This window comes from Thamnophis elegans, chromosome 3, assembly GCF_009769535.1.
Source record: "Thamnophis elegans isolate rThaEle1 chromosome 3, rThaEle1.pri, whole genome shotgun sequence".
NCBI classification, from domain to species: Eukaryota; Metazoa; Chordata; class Lepidosauria; order Squamata; family Colubridae; genus Thamnophis; species Thamnophis elegans.
This window is the reverse complement of record NC_045543.1, coordinates 140,214,198-140,234,525: the sequence shown is the minus strand read 5'-3', so window position 1 is coordinate 140,234,525 and position 20,328 is coordinate 140,214,198.

The following is a 20,328-nucleotide window of genomic DNA, read 5'->3' as shown; positions in this document are numbered from 1 at the left end:
ACGATGGGAAACTACTGGTGGCAGTAGGTGGTCTCGCAAGTATCTTAGACTTCCATCCTTCCGAGGTGGGTAAAATGAGGACCCAGACTGTTGGGGGCAAGAGGCTGACTCTGTAAACCACTTAGAGGGGGCTATAAAGCACTGTGAAGCGGTATATAAGTCTAAGTGCTATTGCTATTGCCCTCCCTCTCCCTTCTCTTCCCAGTGGTTAGAATGCAGTATTGCAGGCTAATTCACTGCTCACTGCCAGCAGTTCAATTCTGACCGGCTCAAGGTTGACTCAGCCTTCTATACTTCCGAGGTGGGTAAAATGAGGACCCAGATTGTTGGGGACAATACGCTGATTCTGTAAACCGTGAGGGCGGTAAAAGCGCTATGAAGCGGTATGTAAGTCTACGGGCTATTGCTATTGCTAACAGCTATCTCGCCTAGCCAACAGAAACGTTGGCCTCAATTATGATCGTAAGTCAAGGACCACCCTCCTATAGGAGGGATGAGAACAGAAGGAGGGAAAAGCTAAACATTATTTCCACCTGAAAGTTTGGGCGCACAGAAGCCATTCTCCTGACATATCAGCAGCCCCGTTCACTTATGACTAATGATATTTTCCCCTGTGCCAAGGAGTTGGGTGAGGTTTGACATTAATTGCAGAGGCGGGAACATGCTTAGGTAGTCCTACACCGGGCACAGAGAGAATGTTTTGAAAGACTTGGGTTTCTTAAAACGCCCTCTCCCATCTTCCCCTGAAAATCCCACACCCATTTTCACTATCAGCAGCTACCTGGGGCTCCTGGGTTTCTAAGGAGTGTTCGGGTCTATTAATCAGCAAAAGTTCAGAGCAACCTATATGCCAGATAAGGTAGAGCCAAAAGCTGGGCAGCGTCCAGCAAATGCCATCCACCCAGGCTTGTAAAGGCACAGGAGAAATTTCCCCTCCCCGACAGCCATTGTGCGAGATCCTCCCTTTGGGCAGCTGGCTGCATGCCTACACGAGCCGCCCCCCCCCCCCCCCCGCCGCCACTTCCCAGATTTATGAGAACGGTGTGAGATGCAAAGAAATAATAAAAAGTTCCACACTCCTCTGTAAAGGGATTCACGGCTGGATAGAGCTGGTTCAACCTTTCTGTGTGAGGTTTGGCGGTTGAATGGGATACGAGTCTCTCGAAGGTACCCAACCTGGATTTTATGGCGCACGCGTTCTCCCCCCATACGGAGTGGTTGGAACCATGGTTTATTTATTTTATTTGTTTATTTAGTTTGTCACTCATGTACAAGAAAACAGAAATAAGGATAAACATGAATAAGAACGCAGGAAATGGGTACAAATAAATTTTTCACCAGGTTTTCACGGTGGGAGTTGACTGAGGTCAGGAAGGATGCGATTTTTGGAGGATTTCATCTTTTGAGAAGCTTGCTGCATTATTCTGAGCGACCAAGTGATGGGGGATTGGGGTTATAAATCCCTGTTGGGTTTCATTTCACTTCATGCAGAAGAGCTTCTGCCTTCTAAAATAATCGTTTGATCTGTTTTGTTTGGGGAGTTGTAAACAGTTTAGAAAAAACATTGACTTCTTTGGTGACGTGCTATTTCTCTGCTTTAAGTGGGGGGGGGGAAACCCCACACACATGTGGAATTTAGAATATTTAGAATTTAGAATAACAGAGTTGGAAGGGACCTTGGAGGTCTTCTAGTCCAACCCCCTGCTCAGAATTAAGGTGTTCAAGTCCTGTTCAACCTTAAAATAACTTCCTGCTTTCACTTTTCAAGTTTTAAAAAAGGGCTCTAAGGCCACTCATTCATTCATTTTTATTTATTTGTTTGTCTAACATGTACAAGGTAGCAGGTATAAATATGAACATAAACATGAACAAAGGAAGTAAATACAGATAAATGGGGACAGTAAGACAGGGACGGAAGGCACGCTGGTGAGCTTGTGTACGCCCCCTTTACGGACCTTTTAGGAATGGGATGAGGTCCACGGTAGACAGTTTAAGGGTGAAGCTGTGGGGGTTTGAGGATGTAACAATGGAGTCAGGTAGAGCATTCCAGGCGTTGACCACTCTGTTGCTGAAGTCGTATTTTTTGCAGTCGAGTTTGGAGCGGTTTACCTTGAGTTTCTATCAATTGTTTGCCTGTGTATTATTGCGGTTGAAGCTGAAGTAGTCGTTGGCAGGTAGGACATTGTAGCAGACAATTTTGTGTACTACGCTTAGGTCAGACCGTAGGCGGCCTAGTTCCAGGTTGTCCAAGCTCAACATTTTGAGCCTGGTGGCATAAGGGATTCTCTTGTGAGCAGAGGAGTAGAGCTTGCCAGAGACCTTTCTTTGTTCTGTAGGAAGTTATCACCCAGCCCTCTCCCAGAAAAATGAAATATCCTAGGAAATATTGAAAAGGCAGAGTATTTCTCTGGATGTGAAAAGAAAGAAACATGTTTTAAAAGACAGAATAGCTGCCTGTAGCTTCCTGCAAATCCCCACTTTGTCAATGGGCCATTAAGGCGGCCAAGCTCGTCCACTTTACATAATAAAGACTTCTCCACTTCATCTCCAGGGGGGATGGGATTAAAGCATGATAATATTGGCCCTTTACTCAACTGACCACACGGCATCTGAGAACTCAACCAAACCTGGATTCAAAACGCAACCTAGAGAGTTGCCCCTGCATGGCCCCATGGGAGTCTGACAACCAATCAGAATACAATTTGGACGCAGGAACAGGAAACAGAGAGATGGGACTGAACAGGTCAAATGCCTGGCTTTTGATCACATGGCTGTGGGGAATGCTGCGTCAGTCGTAAGTGCGAGGCCGGGTCGCCAATCACTTTTTCCGGTGCCGTTGTAACTTGGAACATTCACTAAAGCAGTGTTTCTCAACCTTGGCAACTTGAAAATGTCTGGACTTCAACTCCCAGAATTCCCCAGCCAGCATTCGCTGGCTGGGGAATTCTGGGAGTTGAAGTCCGGACATCTTCAAGTTGCCAAGGTTGAGAAACACTGCACTAAAGACACGGTTTCAAGACGAGAAGTACCTGTGCTGATAGCTCTTTGTGGCTCCCTTTTGAAGTTACCCTTACCAAGTGGAACGAACAAGAAACACATCTAGATAAGCTAATTGTGCTGACCTGCTCCCCCACCTCTCTCTCTCTCACACACACAGAGTGTCTACGGGTGTTTATTCAAAGTCCCCAAACATGTCCTCGGAAACCACCTCCCTTGCGCAGATAGCAATAGCAATAGCAGGTAGACTTATATACCGCTTCATAGGGCTTTCAGCCATCTCTAAGCGGTTTACAGAGTCAGCACATCGCCCCCACAGTCTGGGTCCTCATTTCACCCACCTCGGAAGGATGGAAGGCTGAGTCAACCTTGAGCCGGTGAGATTTGAACCGCTGAACTTGCAGATAGCAGTCAGCTGAAGTGGCCTGCAGTACTGCACCCTAACCACTGCGCCACCTCGGCTCCGGATTCTGAGCTCAGCAGAGCAGGAGTCACCGGGTAACCGAGTCCCAGAGGCACACACAAAAGTCCAGGAAAGCAGTCCAGGAGTCCAAAGGCTCGGGATACGCAGCACGGGCACCCAAGGGACAGAACTGGGCGCCTAGCTCCGGCAACAGTCGAGTCCTCAGAGCGGGATTTAAGTAGGCAACACGGTGCAGGCCTTTCATGAGAGGTGAGGATGCCTCCTTGCGAGTCGCCTCGCTGGCCCATTCTGTGTCTGCCTCCTCTCTGCTCTCCTTGGATCAGGAGGAGGTGAGGAGCTGCTTCCTGCCCGCTGTCAGCCTCCGCTTTGCTACTGCTTCGGCTGCCATTGAAACGGGGAGGGGGGGGCATGGTATTTGGGAGGAGACTCATTGTTGTGCTGGAGGAAGATTCTAGATTTTGGACTGTCCACCTTACTGCGCATGTGGAGGAGGAGCTCTTTCGCGCCTAAATAACCAGACTTAGCTTAGCTTCGCTTCTATTCATTTATAATTAGTAAAAGTACACTTGATTTCAGAGGTGGGTTCCTACCAGTTTGCACCTATTCGGTAGAACCGGTTCGTCAAATCTACCGAACCGGTTAGAAGAGGTTCCACCAGTGGACCCGGAAAGCAGGCCACACTTACAGAAGAGGTTCCAAAGTTCTTTGAAACCCACCACTGGTCCTTGGATATGATTATTCTACACTATCATGCTCCTATTTATAAAACTCAGTGCCTCTGTGAAAGGTAAGGATGACTACTGCGTTTGTGGTGCAATCAGAACATTTTGTGTGTTGAAGTTGTTTTAACGCAAACCAAAGATGCCTTTTAAAAAACAGGTTTACATCCTATTCTTATGCATGCCAGTGCTGTGTGTGAGGGAATTTAAGGTGGTTCTGACAAGTGTCGTCGGCATCTTCATATCCGGTCACATGGGCGGCAAGCCACTCCCATCCGGTCACATGGATGGCAAGCCACTCCCACAAAGGAGGCCACACCCACAGAGTAGGTTCGAACAATTTTTGAAACCCATCACTGCTTGATTTCTACGAAAGTGGAAGTCCTGTGGTTTTCTTTCCTGATTTTTGAATGAAGAAGGGCTGACACCCGCAGCCTCCTGGCCAACTTTGTGAGGCTGTGGCTCACCTCTGTCTCAACCTGTTGCTCATCCGATCGACCGAGCTCTATCAGGATCACATTCGCTGAGCCACGAGTCTGAACCAACTCAAACTCATGCTCCTCGTAGGAACTCGCATCTGGAGAGGGGCACAGGGGCGGATCTACGACTCTAATTCTGCTTTATTGTAAAGCTATGTTAGCAGGGATGCGGTGGCTCAGTAACTAAGACGCTGGGCTTGTCGATCATAAGGTTGGCAGTTTGGCGGTTCGAATCCCTAGCGCTGTGTAATGGAGTGAGCTCCCGTTACTTGCCCCAGCTTCTGCCAACCTAGCAGTCCGAAAGCATGTAAAATGCAAGTAGAAAAATAGGAACCACTTTTGGTGGGAAGGTAACAGCGTTCTGCATTCCTTTGGTGTTGAGTCATGCCAGCCACATGACCATGGAGACGTCTTTGGACAGCGCTGGCTCTTCGGTTTTGAAACCAAGATGAGCCCCGCCCCCTAGAGTCAGGAACGAATAGCACATATATACAGGGGGAACTTTTACCTTATGTTAGCAGAACCCTGCATGCTTTAAAGTAGAGTTTTCCCCTGACTCCTTTACAGTACAAGACACTACGGAGGGTCCCTTCTGAGTCTTTTGCCACACCCATCATTCAGCTGCAGACTGTGCTCTATCTTATCTGTTTCCCTTGGCAGCATCTCTTCATCCCATCCTGCAAGGTCTTTCCCACATCCCATTATGTCTGACAAACCATTTCTTATTTTTTAATGGCACTTTTTCCCCTCTGTAAAATTTAAACTCCCCTGAAATCTAAATACCTCCTGTACAAATTACGTTACAGGAGTCTGTCACTCACTTTCCAGATGAGACAGCTGTCACAATCGCGGGGCTCAAAGGGCCAGGGATGCGCCCCAGTTTCGAAACGGTAAAAGTTAGCAAAGTTGAAAGTTAGTTTAAAAAAAATTGCTTGTGCAATTAATTGGCTTAACCGGGCAGCCGATATTTTGCAAACGTTTCCCTGCTGTTGGCCCTGGAGAATTCTGGATTTGAGAAACCTGTTTCGGGACTGGTTGCTTAAGTGATGCCACCTCCCCCCAAAAAGGACAGGGCGTAGAAATAAAGACATTTGTCTTAGCAAATTTAGGCCAAAAGTAGTCATTGTTTCCAGGGTTTCCGTGCAGCTGTTTTAACCCTTCTGTCCATATGCTTGTTCATTTGGGGAATAGATACACTGACCTCTACTGCCAAAACTTTTATTTATTGGGGGGATCAAATTTCAGTTTGGTGCATCCTCTAGGGATTTATGTAAGAATAAAATAATGGCTATTCTATTGTAATTTCAGGTGAATGAGATGAAATCCACCTATTCCCATGATGGTGAAACTATGACACGTGAGCCACAGGTGGCATGCAGAGCCCTCCATGTGGGCACACCAGCCGACCGTGGCACGCCAAAACCGTGCTCGACTAAAGCGCGCCCGATTAAACCGCGTAGCTGACGTCATCAGCAGGGCGACAACAGCGAGCGCGGAGAAAGAAGGGCACTTTAAATAGCGCTTTGAAAGCAAGCCGATTCAAGTTAAGGTAAGGGTTAGGTTTAGGGTTAGGTTTAGGGTTAGGTTTAGCGTTAGGTTGAGGGTTAGGTTGAGGGTTAGGTTTAGGTTTAGGTTTAGGTTTAGGTTAAGGGTTAGGTTTAGGTTAAGGGTTAGGGTTAGGTTTAGGGCTAGGTTAAGGGTTAGGTTTAGGGTTAGGGTTAGGTTAAGGGTTAGGTTTAGGGTTAGGTTAAGGGTTAGGTTTAGGGTTAGGGTTAGGTTTAGGGGGGTTAGGTTTAGGTTTAGGGGTTAATTTTAGCTTTAGCGTTTACAGTGTGCTTTTCTCTCCGTGCTGTTGTCACGCTGTGATGACGTCAGCTATGCGGTTTCGTCGAGCGGCCTTTAGTCGAATGCGGTTTTGTGGTGGAACCCAGCCATCGGCCCAGTCTAGCTCCACCATGAATGCGTGCATGCCTCCCGCCATCCAGCTGGTCTTCAGGTGTTTGCCGCGCATGCAGGGGTGGCAGAGTACATGCGGGGGGCACAACTCATGTGGGCATGCGTGCGTGGGGGGCATCTACATTGCATTTTGGGGTCTCGCGTAGTGCCCCGCCCCCGTTTTGGCTTTCAGGTTGGTGCAGGCCTTCCAGGCCCAAAATGAGGCACGGGGGTGGGGGGGTGGCAGCCCCCCATACCCGATTTTGGACCCGAAAAGCCTCCTGCACTAACCTGGAAGCCAAAAATGGGTGACGGGGATAGGGAACACGGAGGGGAGGGGGTCGCACACGCATTTTATTATGGGTATGGGCACACACATGCGCTGTCGCGCGTGTGCGCATGTACACCTTTGGCTATGCGACAACAAAAAGGCTAGCCATCACTGACTTATTCCCTATACTAATAGTCCTCAAATTACACTTACAATTGGGATGGAACATCTGTCCCTAAGCAATGCGGTTAATGAGTGAGTTGTGCCCAATTTTACGACTTATTTGCTGAAGACATTAAGCGAATCTGGCTTTCCCCCCCTCACTTTGCTTGTTGGAAAACCCCTAAAAAGGTCACAAATGACATTCACAGGGCCCCAGGGCACTGCAATCATTGTAAACCCATCCGGCTGCCAAGCACCAAGATTCTGATCTCTTGACTGTGGGGTAACCATGAAGTCCTCTCATCAATTCTTCAGCCGCTTTGTAGCTTCGAATGGTTGTTAAATGAACGGTTGTAAGTTGAGGACTATCTATATCAGTGTTTCTCAACCTTGGCAACTTGAAGACGTCCGGACTTCAACTCCCAGAATTCCCCAGCCAGCATGGCTGGGGAATTCTGGGAGTTGAAGTCCGGACGTCTTCAAGTTGCCAAGGTTGAGAAACACTCATCTATATAATAAGTAATGGTAATAAGTAAGGCTCTACATTTAGGCAAGAAAAACAAAACGCACAGGTACAGTATAGGTGGTACTTCGCTCAACAGTACCGTTTTCCCCAAAATAAGACCTCCCTGGATAATAAGCCCAATCGGGATTTTTTGAGCACATGCGCTAAAATAAGCCCTTCCCCAAAAATAAGCCCTCCCCAAAAATATTGCAACACAGCAGCAGCCATAAGGTGACCACGCTCGCTGCCTCCTGCATCTCAAAAATAATAAGACCTCCCTGAAAATAAGGCTAAGCGCTTATTTTGGTGTTCAAAAGAAAATAAGACCCTGTCTTATTTTCATGGAAACACGGTATTAACTGTGAGAGGGATCTACAAGCCAGCCGTGCGCAGCAGCTGCCAAAAAAGCCAACACAGCTCTAGGCTGCATAAACAGAGGGATAGAATCAAGATCACGTGAAGTGTTAATACCACTTTATAATGCCTTGGTAAGGCCACACTTGGAATACTGCATCCAGTTTTGGTCACCACGATGTAGAAAAGATGCGGAGACTCTAGAAAGAGTGCAGAGAAGAGCAACAAAGATGATGAAGGGACTGGAGGCTAAAACATATGAAGAACGGTTGCAGGAACTGGGTATGTCTAATTTGATGAAAATAAGGACCAGGGGAGACATGATAGCAGTCTTGTAATCTTCAGGGCGTGGCACAAAGAAGAGGGGGACAACCTATTCTCCAAAGTACCTGAAGGCAGGACAAGAAGCAATGGGTGGGAATTAATCAAGGAGAGAAATTTCCTGACAGTGAGAACAATTAATCAGTGGAAAAACTTTGCCTCCAGAAGTTCTGAATGCTCCAACACTGGAGGTTTTCAAGAAGAGGCTGGATAATCCTTTGTCTGAAGTTGTGTAGGGTTTCCTGCCTAAGCAGGGGATTAGACTAGAAGACCTCCAAGGTCCCTTCCAGCTCTGTTTTTCTATTCTATTCTATTCTATTCTATTCTATTCTATTCTATATAATGTGGCCTAGATTTAGGCTGCCAGTAGAATCACCCACTCTCTAACTCCACTTCCTGGAGTGGAGTCCTGATCAGTTAATTCTTTTACATCTTAAAAAAAAACTGAATTGGGGGGTGGGGGGGTGTTTCAGTGAAATCTCAAGGCTGCCTCCTAAATCCTGATGATTTAAAACCAGCCTACCATGATTTTTTTTATTTTATTTTGCTTCCTAGTTTGCCACCCGCTGGCAGGATGCCCGCGAAGGTTAAACTGAAGGAAGAATTCCGTGCCCCTTTTTCATTGTTTCCTTTCCCGGCCTGCGAGTTCAGGGTAGACAGCAGCCCACGGTAGCCCCGTGGGCTGAAAGGCTCAGTGGGATCTGGGATCTTGCCAAAGCTTGTTAATTGCTGGTCCGCCCAAGCATTTCAGCTGAAGCAGCTGTTCGTGCAGGTGCGGGAACAAGGAGGAGAAGAAGAAAAAAGAGAGGCTATCTTCAGTTTACTCCACTCTCCACTAAGGGTAGGTGTAGGTGTAGGTGTTTAAACTCTTTTAAGCTGTGGGTTCATCGGCAAATTATTTGGGGTTAACAACAGAGTGTGTGTTTGTGATGCAATGAAAACAGCTTCGCTGGAACAAATCCCATTACAGGAAATAATTCACATCCACCCAACTAATCCCCTCTACCCTTGTTTTTCTCCCAATTGTTGGCTGACCAAATTCCCACACACTCCACAACTCTTCTGTGTACTTTTCACCCCTCCTAACTTAACTTTAAACTTCCACACTCCAAGCCACCTCCTTTTCTCTCCTCTTCAGTTATAAATCCTGAACACAATTATTTCAGAAACGCATTTGCTGAAATGCCTGTTTCTTACAATCTAGCAATTCTACGGGTACCGTATTAACTAGAAGGGGGTTTTCCCCAACCCACCGTCCGTGGGCCAGCACTAGACAGCGGCATGCCAGAAACCGAGCCATGCCAAGAACCAAAGCCCCATCCGGGGGATGCAGGCAACATGTGAAACCACACCCACTCTGGTCCGCGGAAAAAACTCTATCCACGGAACCGGCCCCTGGTGCCCAAAAACCACCGCTGGGCGCAACTGAACTAGAGCTTTTGCAATGTCTTTCTTTTCACGACTCCATTTGGATGTAGCTAGTCCTCAATGTACGGCCATAACGGAACCTGATGTCAGGTAAGTCACGAGAGTCATAAAACGGGTCACCCATGTGCCCAACCCTATTGCACGATCTTTGCTAGGCTGGTCGTTAAGCAAACCAATTTCCGCTTCTTTTTAAATCCCATGCAAGATGAATTGTTTGTAGCTTTCCTTTGCTAGAAAAATCCAGTTTTAGAGCTATCGGAAGAGAAGGGGGAAAAAATCCATCTTAATAGTTGTTTTTATTTATTCCAAGGTTCCAGCGGGGGGGGGGGGGCATCCTGAATTTACAGGTATCTTAAGGAGTTCTTCAAGTGCGTCACTTCACATATGTTTACACCAGGGGTGTTGAACTTGAATTCATTGAGGGCTACATCAGGGTTCTGTTTGACCTCGGGGGCGTAGCCAGGGGTGGGCATGGCCAGCTTGACTGAGTCACTCGTGTTGGGGGCATCTGTGGAGGCACGAGAGCTCTGCCAGCGAAAAGGGGCTCCCGAGCTCTGTTTTCGGCTGTGATGGCCTCCTGCATCCCTCTGCCAGCTAAAACGGAGCTTGGAAGGGCAAGCTCTCCCGAGCTCTGTTTTCGCTGGCAAAGTCACTCTGGGCTGGTCCTTGGCTGTTTCCAGAGTGGCCCCGCGGGCCAGATCTAAACACCCTGTGGGGCGGATTCTGCCCGAGGGTTTTGAGTTTGATACCCCTGGTTTACACTGATGTCTTTAAAGAATAAGTACTTCTAAGCCTCTGCTGTTGCAGATTCAATAATACAATAAAACAGCAGAGTTGGAAGGGACCTTGGAGGTCTTGTAGTCCAACCCCTTGCCTAGGCAGGAAACCCTATACCGTTTCAAACAAATAGCTATCCAACATCTTCTCAAATAGCTATCCAACATCTTCCTATGAGCCGAGGTGGCGCAGTGGTTAGGGTGCAGTACTGCAGGCCACTTTAGCTGACTGTGATCTGCAGTTCAGCAGTTCAAGTCTCACCGGCTCAAGGTCGACTCAGCCTTCCATCCTTCCGAAGTGGGTGAAATGAGGACCCGGACTGTGGGGGCAAGTTGATGACTCAATTTGCTAAAAAAATTGTAAACCGCTTAGAGAGGCCTGAAAGCCCTATGAAGCGGTATATAAGTCAAATAAATAAATAAATAAATAAATAAATAAATAAATAAATAAATAAATAAATAAATAAATAAATAAATAAATAAATAAAGACTTGCAGTGTTGGGGCATTCACAACTTCTGGAGGCAAGCTGTTCCACTGATTAATTGTTCTCACTGTCAGGAAATTTCTCCTCAGTTCTAAGTTGCTTCTCTCCTTGATTAGTTTCCACCCATTGCTTCTTGTTCTACCCTCAGGTGCTTTGGAGAATAGTTTGACTCCCTCTTCTTTGTGGCAACCCCTGAGATATTGGAACACTGCTATCACGTCTCCCCTAGTCCTTCTTTTCATTAAACTAGACATACCCAGTTCCTGCAACCGTTCTTCATATATTTTAGTCTCCAGTCCCCTAATCATCCTTGTTGGTCTTCTCTGCACTCTTTCTAGAGTCTCCACATCTTTTCGCCAAACCGTGGCGACCAAAACTGAATGGAGTATTCCAAGTGTGGCCTTGATTGGCAAACAGCTAAAACATTCTAAAACAGCTCTCAGTTTTATCAACCGAGAATGGAAATATTGACCTACCTTGCAGGCCCCCTAAGAGAAAGAGAGATCTACTTTACAATAAATAAGATCTTGCTTATATACACCAGGCACTCATTTTTTCCAACCGTAATAAAGTCATTTGGAAACATCAGCTACCCTTCCCAGCTGGACAATGATCGGAAGCACAGAGATAATCTTCCAAGTTGTTACAGCACTGCTGTGCTAATAACACACATGAATTATTTATAGATCGAGCCCATCTCACTTTCCATATATACACACTCAGAAGCACACAATTCCCCTTGCTGGAGAGCATTTGGTCACACAATAGATTCCCTGGGTGGCCCACTTGGGAACACTCTGTTCTGTGCAATTGTTTCCCGCCCATCAAAACACTGAGGATGGGATTTTTATTTTGATGTCACACAGAGATAGTATTCAGCCAGATTTGACCGGTTCACCCGAACCGGTACCAGAAATTGCGGATGGGCCTGCCCACCCGCCTCGGCTCTATGACGTCCTATTTAGGCACGGAAGGCGTGCGCACAAGCAAAGCACGTGTGCGGAAGGCTGGGTGCATTCACGGCGAACCGGTGGTAACAAAATGTGACACCCACCACTGATGTCATAGTCTAAATAAAAGACTTCTCCTTTGTTTTGGTTCTCCATAAAGCATCCGACTTGATTCCCATCTCCAGTCTCCATCGTCAACATCATCATCATCATCAAGGGTCAACCTGTTCTTCAAAGCACCTGAATGCAGGACAAGAAGCAATGGATGGAAACTAATCAAGGAAAGAAGCAAACCGCAACTAAGGAGAAATTTCCTGACTGTGAGAACAATTAATCAGTGGATTGGTTTGCCTCCGGAAGTTATGGATCACTGGAAGTTTTTAAGAAAAGCCATTTGTTTGAACTGTTATAGGGTTTCCTGTCTGAGCAGGGGGTTGGACTAGAAGACCTCCAAGGTCCCTTCCAACTCTGTTATTCTGTTATCTTTCTAGAACAGGGGTGTCAAACTCAAGGCCCAGGGGCCGGATTCGGACCGTAGGGATTTAGATCTGACCCACAGGACCACCCTGGTAAGGTGGCAGGCTGAACCAAAGTAGGCCTCAAGCCTGAACCAAACTAGGGTTTCATGATATTAAGCTTTAACCGTTCACATAGAAATTGCAAGGTTTGCTTTTAGGACAAAGTGCGGTTAGACACGGGTTAGAAGCAAGTCTGTACATGAAATATGCTGAGGCAAAACATCTATTTTAGCCCATCTGCTGGCTTGGCTGTTAATCTGTTTGGTAGACACATATTGTTAGTTCTTCAAAATACAAGCTATGCATGTCCGTTAGCTGACCCATGTATTATGACATCTTGTAGACATACTTTCTGTAACTCAAGGGCAAATCTTGAGGGGTGTTTCCAAAACTAACAGATGGCTTTAGCTGAAAGTGATAAACTATATAAGGAAGTTCCTGAATTTCACTCAGTGTTCAGGCCATTTATTCTTTGCTATGAACCTGCGCAAATAAACTTTTCCTTCTCTGAAGAGCTGGCTTGTGTGTCCTGTCATTTTCTACAACACTGGAAACAGCGAAGGACCGGCCGGTGGTGCCTCTTCCAGTGAATACATTCGCTGGCAGAGGGTTGTAGGAGGCCCTTATAGCCGAAAAGAGAGCTCAGGAGCCCATTTTCACTGGCAAAGCATTCGGGCCACCACAGGCGCCCCTGACACAAGTGATGTCGAGCTGGCCACCCATCTTGGCCACGCCCTCCCTGGCCCCTCGAGGTCAAACACAACCCTGATTTGGCCCTCAATGAAGTCAAGTTTGACACCCCTGTTCTAGAACGCGCAGCTGCAGTTAATCTTGGAATTATGACTATTCATTTAACAACTGTTCAAAGTTACAACACCACTGAAAAAGTCACACAGACTGGTTTCCACAATTAAAACCATTGTTTTACGTCAAGTGATCAAAATTTGTGCACTTGGCAACTGGCATATATTTACGATGGTTGCAGCATCCCAGAGTCATGTCATCACCAGTATCAACCTTCCCAAGAAGTTGCCGACAAGCAAAGCAAATGGGGAAGCTGGATTCGTTTAACGACCGCAGTAACTTGCTTAATGGCTATGGCTTGTGTTCTGACCCAGGCTTAACAAAATCACAAAACAAAGTCCTTGTCCCGGAAAAAAAACCCCTTTTTATTTGGTTAATGTGAATGCCTCGGTCTGAATTTTGATCACGCAACCATGAGGTTACTTAATAATACAATACAATACAATACAATAGCAGAGTTGGAAGGGACCTTGGTGGTCTTCTAGTCCAACCCCCTGCCTAGGCAGGAAACCCTATACCGTTTCAGACAAATGGCTATCCAACATCTTCTTAAAGACTTTCAGTGTTGGGGCATTCACAACTTCTGGAGGCAAGCTGTTCCATTGATGAATTGCTCTCACTGTCAGGAAATTTCTCCTTAGTTATAAGTTGCTTCTCTCCTTGATTAGTCTCTACCCATTGCTTCTTGTTCTGCCCTCAGGTGCCTTGGAGAATAGTTTGACTCCCTCTTCTTTGTGGCAACCCCTGAGATATCAGAACACTGCTATCATGTCTCCCCTAGTCCTTCTTTTCATCAAACTAGATATACCCAGTTCCTGCAACCGTTCTTCCTATGTTTTAGTCACCAGTCCCCTAATCATCTTTGTTGCTCTTCTCTACACTCTTTCTAGAGTCTCCACATCTTTTCTACATCGTGGCGACCAAAACTGAATGCAGTATTCCAAGTGTGGCCTTACCAAGGCATTATAAAGTGGTATTAACACTTCACGTTGCAATGGTCATAAGTGTGAAAAACAGTCAAAGAAGTCAATTCCTGTAGAGTGCCATGAAACTTTGCTATAGGTCAGGACAACAATCCTTTTGGGCACTACCCAAGGACAGCTACCCAATTGTCTGCCAAAGTTCCTTGTCCATACAGAAATGGATTAAACCAACAGGTAGCGTGGTTCGCTCACTTATTAGTCGTAAAACATAGTTGATAAACCACGAGAGACGAGTTCACACAACAAATTAAGTATTGTGGCCATCTTAGATCTCTTCTCGGACAAGGAGGTGCCAGTGGATTTTGCGGGAGGATCTAAAACAGGGGTGTCAAAGTAGATTTCATTGAGGGCCACATCAGTGTTGTGTTTGACTTTGAAGGGCTGGGTTGACAGGCTCCCAAGCTCTGTTTTTGCCTGGAATGGCCTCCCGCAAATAGTTTTTTTCTGGCAGAGGAACTGTGGGCCAGATCTAAGCACCTCGCGGGCGAGATCCAACCTGTGGGCCTTGAGTTTGACACAGGGGTGGGCTGCTACGGGTTCGCCCAGGTTTGGAAGAACCCGTAGTTAACATTATAGCAGGTTCGTAGGACCTCCAAATCCCACCTCTGGCTGGCCACGCCCATCCCTCTCCGCCTCTCCCACCCTGCCCTTCCCAGGAGTCTCCACACAGCCCATTTTGGATGCGAGATACATGCAGGGCCCATGCGCAGGCTCGCGGACGGGGAAAAATGGGCCAGTTTCCGGTCTCCGGAATCTGGGGGAAGCAGTTTTCGCCCTCCCAGAGGCTCGAGGAAAGCCTCGGGAGCCTGGGGAAAGTGATAATGCCCACCTATCCCCCACCATGGTGCAGGAGGCCAACTAGGCCATGCCCACCATGGCCAGCAACCAGGAAGAGAACCTGTTGCTGAATTTTTTGAAGCCTGGTTTGACACCCCTGATCTAAAAGGAGAGTAAATCAGATCCTTTCCCATTTACCACCCCTGTAGCTTCTAGTCTTATCTCCTCTAAGGTCAGACCCAGGTGCTCAGACTGCAATAGGAAAAGTCAAACACGCCAGGTTTGCGGTTGTGTGGAAAGTGTGAAGGCAGTCAAGGTAGAAAGCCATGGCAAAGTCTTCCGATATTTGCTCCTCGTGGAAGATCAACACACTCGCTTTAGAAGAGGCTATTTTTATTCTTCAGAGTTACGCCAGCTGATAGAAAATTAACCTTGAAAGAAGCTACATTTCAAAGAGCTATCGTAAACCTACACCCTTATTAGCGGAGGCAATACTATTGTCGCCCAGTCAAGGAGGAGTAATAGAATAGTAAATAACAGAATAACAAAGTTGGAAGGGACCTTGGAGGTCTTCCAACCCACTACTCAGATAGAAAACTCTATACCATTTTGGACAAATGCTTGTCCAACCTCTTCTTAAAAACCTCCAGTGTTTTGGAGCACCGACAATTTCTGGAGACAAGTCGTTCCACAGATTAATTGTTCTCACTGTCAGGAAATTTCTCTTTAGTTTTAGGTTGCTTCTCTCCTTGATTAATTTCCATCCATTGCTTCTTGTCCTGCCTTCAGGTGCTTTGGAGAATAGTTTGACTCCCTCTTCTTTGTGGCAGTCAATTGTGACATATTGGAAGAGTGCTATCACATCACTCCTAGTTACTTCTTTTCATCAAACTAGATCAGTGGTGGGTTTCAAAAATTTTTAGAACCTCTTCTGTAGGTGTGGCCTGCTTTGTGGGAGTGGTTTGCCGGCCATATGACCAGGTGGGAGTGGCTTGCCAGCCATGTGACTGAGTGGGAGTGGCTTGGCAGTCATGTGACTGATTGGCATGGCCAACTTGTAAAATGTGGTAAATTCACTTAACAATGCTCTTGCTTTGCAACCAAAATGTTGGCTCAGAAACTCTGGCATTTGAAGCATGGAAGTCTTAAAGCTGTCAAGTTACAAGACCCTTGCACCCCTAACCCTTTAGAAAAAACACCCATGTGTGTTCAAACTTGACAGCTTTAAGACTTGTGGACTTCAACTCCCAGAATTCCTCCTCCAGTCATGTTGGCTCAGGAACTCTGGCATTGAAGCACGCAAGTCTTAAAGCTGTCAAGTTACAAGACCTCTACACCTCTAACCCTTTAGAAAAAAAACCCCAGGGGTGTTCAAACTTGACAGCTTTAAGACTTGTGGACTTCAACTCCCAGAATTCCTCCTCTCACTCTTCATCTTGATGATGTGCGGACGGGCGGGGGAAGGGAGTTGGAACCAGTTCTAAACGGCACTCTAGATTTGTGGAACCTCTTCTATAGAAGAGATTAGAACTGGCAGGAACCCACCCCTGAACTAGATATATCCAATTCCTGCAACCATTTTTTTTTGTATGTTTTAGCCTCTGGTCCTTTAATTATCTTTGCTGCTCTTCTGAGCCTTCTATTCGAGAGTCTCAACATCTTTCTTATACTGCGGCGACCAAAACTGGATGCGGTATTCAAATCTGTATGGCAGAACTACAATCTCAACGGGAGCAGCTAATGCTGTTTTCATAGATGTGTGTGTTTTCATACACACATGAACCTTATTTCTGTGATTCTAGAACAGTTGACCAAGCCAGTTGCTTGTGTCAAAACCCTTTTTGTGTTTACTAAAATTTCCCGCAAGAAAATCAAACACAGTTCAGGCTTCCGTAAGAAGGGCTTTAAACAGTAATCAGATATTTACATAAATTAAGATTAGACTTGCTCATAATAATAGGAAGACGTCAGCCAAACATTTTCGTGGCTTGTGTTTATTTGGTGAGCATTTTAAGACTGGTTCAAAAACTTGTTTCTTCTTTCAGGCTTAGTTAGAAAATTAGTTAGAAAAAAGCTCAGGATTAGTTAGAAAAATATTGTCTATTTTTGGTGGAATAGGTCCCTTCAATTGACAGAGCCGAGGTGGCGCAGTGGTTAGAGTGCAGTACTGCAGGCGACTTCAGCTGACTGCTAGTTCAGCAGTTCGGCTGTTCAAATCCCACCGGCTCAGGGTTGACTCAGCCTTCCATCCTTCCGAGGTGGGTAAAATGAGGACCTGGATTGTTGTTGGGGGCAATATGTTGACTCTGTAAACCGCTCAGAGAGGGCTGAAAACCCTATGAAGCAGTATATATGTCTAACTGCTATTGCTATTCAATTGTTCCCGCTTGTTCTCGAGTAACCCAGTCACCTAATAAGATTATATGGTCCTCTAGCCCAGTGTTCTTCAACCTTTTTGTGCAAAGGCACACTTTTTTCATGAAAAAAATCACGAGGCACACCACCATTAGAAAATGTTAAAAAAATTTAACTCTGTGCCTATATTGACTATATATAAAGTAATTTTCCCACGGCACACCTTACACTATGTCACGGCACACTAGTGTGCCGCGGCACAGTGGTTGAAAAACACTGCTCTAGCCAGAGACAAGTGTGATATTAGAATTCAACAACATGACAGAAATAAATTCAAATGATCTTAATTACAGAGTACTCTGCATTATTCTATCATTTACTATCAGGGCTGGACCCACAAGCAACTGTTTGGGGATGACAGATTGAAAGGGAATGTTCCTGCCCATATGTCAACCCTGTGAGGTAGGCCAGATTATGAAACCAACCCTTTGTATGTAGGTCAAGAGTACTCTTATTGTAAAAAACATCCTGTTAGGTCTAAGAGAGCCTCTCCTAGCTTTGCAGCTAGCCCTCGACTTACAATTGTAATTGAGCCCAGAATTACAGTCTTAAGTCATGACCACAAACTCTCTTTTTTTCCCCCCAGTGGTGATTAAGCGAATGCCACAGTCATTAGGCAAACCCATTTTATCCAATGGGCTTTTTTTTTTTTTTTTGCCAGAAACAGAAAGCAAAAATGCTCCAAGTCATGGCATTCTGACCCTAGGCTTCCTTAAAAAGCAGGAAGCAGAGTCTTGGTCCTGGCAAAACCTCTTTTATTTACCTGACTGTGAATTCCTGTCATTCACAGTCAGCCAGGCTTAGCAAACAGTCTTTTAGAGGAATATTTATCAACACGAACCTTATCTCGCTTGGCAAGCTGCCAGATAAGTAGTTTCCAAACACAGGGCAACTCTTGGCACAGAGTCTCTTATAGTCACAAAGAGAACTTTCCACTCTTGAAACAACCGAAGGAGCGAATTGTTTCCTGCAAAAGCCCCACTCCCCATTCGCTCCTCTTTTATCTCCTATGGGAAGGTCCAATCAATCATCTCCAAGGTGTGGCTTTACTCCTAAGTCGACCCTGCTTTCTTAGTTGTTCTTGTCTTCTGGCAGCTCTGCACATGCGCACACTGAGGACAGGCTCCAGCTGTTCCTCTGCCTCACTGCCGTCTAGCTCCCTCTCTGTCTCCAACGCAGAGCCCTCGTCTGAGCTTTCCTCAGCCCTCAGGAGTGGCCCGTGTTCCTCCCCAGCCTCCTCACTGTCTGACTCTGCTGCCAGCTCTGATGGCCGCTGGCAGGCCATAACACATGGCCATGTGATTGCAAGATATTGCAAACAGCCGTAAAGGCTGTTTGCACCCAAATACAATTTACATGACTACTAGGGGTAGGTGTGGGGAAGGGAATTCTGGAAATTAAGGTCCACACGTCATGCACGGGAAACCTCAGGAAGTCCAGGCAGTTCAAATGAATATAAAGGTTTATTGCAAGCATATGCTCTTTACAAGAATCTGAATGACTAACAGTCAAAGCAAATTTGCAGTAGATAAGAGTCAGTGGAATTCAAGGTGGGCCGGATTTAGATCTCTTATTGGTGCAAAAGGACTCGGAATTGATGACACGTTTGACCCCTCTCTTGGACTCAGTCTGGTCATTTCCCACACACCTCACATTTAAAAGTTGCCAAGGTTGAGTAACACTGATCTATCTGCAAGACTGCCTACTGCCACATACCTCCCAACGGCCGATAAGATCCCACAGATTGGGCCTCCTTCGGGTGCCGTCAGCCGGACAGTGTTGGCTAGCGGGCCCCCGGAGGAGAGCCTTCTCTGTGGCTGCTCCGACGCTTTGGAATCAGCTACCCCCAGAGGTCCGGACCTTACCCACTCTCATGGCCTTCAAGAAAGCTGTTAAAACCTGGCTGTTCCGGCAGGCCTGGGGCTGTTGACCTTATTGTTAAGGTCCAGCCCCGATTAGAACGAATGCGTGTTGTGAATTTTAAACTATTCTTTTATTTTATTTTATTTTTTTTCTCCCTTCTTTGTAAGCTGCCCGGAGTCCTTCGGGATTGGGCGGCCTATAAATGTAATAAATAAATAAAAATAATCTAACCCAACTTTATGTGCTATATGGTAACACAGTGAGGTCCAGAGCAGTGATGGAGAAACCTTTATGTACCAAGTGCCCCAAAGAGAGCACATCACGCCAGAAAATGTACTTCCGGTTTTGGCAAGTGGATGTGCGAAGACCAGCTCTCCTGGTTTCCGGCACTGCCGCACACACTAAGGCCAGCTGATTGGCGCACGCACATGCATGCCAGAGACCCGGAAGGGGAATTGGTGACACGACACGTGCCAGGCAACATGGCTCCGTGTGCCACCTAGGGCATGCCATCATCATAGGTTCGCCATCACGGGTCTAGAGGCAACCCGTACAGCCGAAACCTACTAAAGAGTTACACCGAGCCTACACGGGCTGTTCCCTTCATCTACATTTGACTAGATCTCAATTGTGGGCAGAGGTTTCTTTGCTCCGGCAGGAAAACCCCAAGGCTGGCTGCCAGTGTTCCCGTTAAAGCTTAGTAGCCACTAACAGCCCCTATATGCCACAAATGCGTCCATTTCCCTTTTTAAAAACCATGTAATTTGCAGCTGTCCAACATGCTGATGGTAGCAAATTTCCGATTTATTCTTTGTTCTATAAATACTTCGGTTGGTTTCATTTTAATGGATGACCCCAGATCTTTGCCTGGGGAGAAAGGGAGGATTGCCTCTCCTCCCAGGGAGATGCGATATGCCTGTATTGTGTTTCTCTGGCTTCGGGTTAAAAAATAAAAACAAAATCAACTTTCAATTGCTGTAGCCTTCTCCCAGGTAGTCCTCGATTTGCAACCACGTCTGGGGGCAGAATTTCCATTGTTAAGCACGGCAGTTGTTAAATGAGTGGGGCCTGATTTTTCACCTTGTTTAGCAAATCACTGTAGTTGTTAATCTGCAGTCATTAAGTAAATCACAGTCATTCAGTGAATCACAGTTATGTGAA